Raw genomic sequence first — 2433 nt, forward strand, 5'->3', positions numbered from 1 at the left:
GCTTCTTGGGGTCCAGGATGGCCAAACTTCATCTCTCATACTTTGGACGTATTGTCAGGAGGGACCAGTCCCTGGAGAAAGATACTATGTTTGATAAGGTGGAGGGTCAGAGAAGGAGAGGAAGACCAACAGCGAGTTGTATTGGCAAAGTGGCAGTATCAGTGGGCTCAAGCGTGGCAACAATTGTGAGGTTGGCCCAAGACCAGGCAGTGTTTTGTTCTGTTGTGCATAGTGTCGCTATGAGTCAGTATCGACTCTAAAAAAAAAAAAAAAAAAAACCCTTGGTTCAACAAAAAAGGCCTCCCCCTGGAAATGAATCCTCCCAAGGGGGGAAACCCGGTATTGCACTATGGGCTAATGCGCCAGACTGCAAAACTGTTTGAACTGCAAGGTTGGCGGTTCAAGCTCGCCAGCTGCTCCTTGGAAACCCTCTACAGGGTCACTATGGGTCGGAATCGACTTGACAGCATTTAACAACAACAACAATGATGTAACCCAGAGTTTTGGTGTGGTGCTGTAGGATAAGCACTGGACTGCTAACCGCAGGGTCAGTGGTTCAGAGCCACCTGTCACCCCTCAGAAACCTTATGCAGATACACTATGAGTTGAAACTGACTTACAAGAACACGCAAGTTGACAGTTTTCTGTTTTGATCCATAGGCTTTCATTGGCTAATTTCAGAGGAAGATCACCTGGCCTTTGTTTTATCTATTTCAGTCTGCAATCTCTGCTGAAACCTATTCACCATTTGTGACCTTGTTGGTATCTGAAATAACCCGTATTATAGCTTTCACCATCATAGCAACACACAACCACCACAGTACCAGAAACTGACAAGACAGGTGGTGATCATGAGATTAGTCTGTGTTGTTTGTATACATATGTGTATTCTGTTACTGTTTCTGTTAATAGCCAAAAAATAACATTTTTTTGGTTTTAAATTTTATACAAATGCTCTTATAAAGGTGTCTGTGTATTTGAAAATTGCTCTTTTTTCATTCATTCTCTCATTTATTTAATAATGAGTACTGTCTATGTCCAAGGAGTAATTGGTGGTAGATAGGGAAGGTTACTTGTTTTAATAGAATTTAACCTTTTAGTGGAGAAAGCATACAGTAAATAAACAAAAATGATAATATCAGATTAAGGGTAAATGCTGTGGAAAGTGATTAAATAGTGTCAGCAGCTAGGGAATAATGTCAGAGTGAGATGTATGCTATTTTAGACAAATTGATCAGCAGATGATACTTTAGCAAGTGAGATTACATGAGTACATGAGATTAAGGAGGTGACATTTTTGCAACCGGATTATAATTGAGTGACTAAACCATTTTAAAATCCGAGAGAATTCCTGGGACGAGGGAATACCAGATGCAACAAATTTGAGATGGAAATGACCTTATAGTAACTGAGAAATGGAAAGAAGCCAATTGTGGAGCGCCATATTAGCTAGAGAGAGAATGATAAGAAATGAGGTTGGAGGAGACATTTAAGGTCAGCAGTTGGAAGTTTCGAACTGTTCTCCAGCAGTTTCACAGGAGAAAGACGAGGCTTTCTGCTTTTGTAAAGATTTACAGCCTGGAAACCCTATAAAGGGTGGCTATGAGTTGGAACCGACTCCACGACATACTACACCACCCCCAGCCTTCAGAAAGGAATCATCTTTTGCTACTGGCATTTTTCCAGACATTACTCCTGCCATTTCACTAGCTGCTCATATTCTGTATTTATCTGTGTAGTGACCCACAGAGGATTTTACCCACTCTAATCAGTGGAGCACTGCTGCAGATCACTTTCACTTATCAGCCAGTTAACAGTACAGAGTGCCTGTAACAGACTGATTTTGGCTTCTGTGGTCTGTTTGTTTTCCCGTAAGATAATGTTCCAAATAATTATAATGCTGTACTAGGAGGGCTGCAGCAATGGTGCCAGGACTATATCTTACCTCTTCTGACCTCAAAAGAGAATGTTGTTGTTACGTACCATCGGGTTGGTCCTGACTCATAACGACCCTATGCATAACAGAATGAAAAACTGCTCAGGCCTAGGCTAACCTCACAATCATTGCTATGTTTGAGCCTTGATGCTTCCACTTGGCCAATCCATCTCATTGGAGGTCTTCCTCTTTTTTTCTGACCCTCCACCTTACCAAACATGATATCCTTCTCTAGTGACTGGTCCCTCCTGACAATATGTCTGAAGTATGAGAGACCTTAGTTTGGTCATCCTTGCCCCCAAAGAGCACTCCGGCTGCGCTTCTTCCAACACAGCCCGTAACTCAAATGCATCAATTCTTGTAAAGGTCTTCCTTATTCACTGTCGAACTTTCGCATGCATATGAGGTTATCGGAAATAACCGTGGCTTGGGTCAGGCTCACCTTAATCTTTTCTTCAACACTTTAGAAAGGTCTTATGCAGCAGTTTTGCCTAATG

The sequence above is a fragment of the Chrysochloris asiatica genome, unplaced genomic scaffold (genome assembly GCF_000296735.1).
Source record: "Chrysochloris asiatica unplaced genomic scaffold, ChrAsi1.0 scaffold00087, whole genome shotgun sequence".
Lineage (NCBI taxonomy): Eukaryota > Metazoa > Chordata > Mammalia > Afrosoricida > Chrysochloridae > Chrysochloris > Chrysochloris asiatica.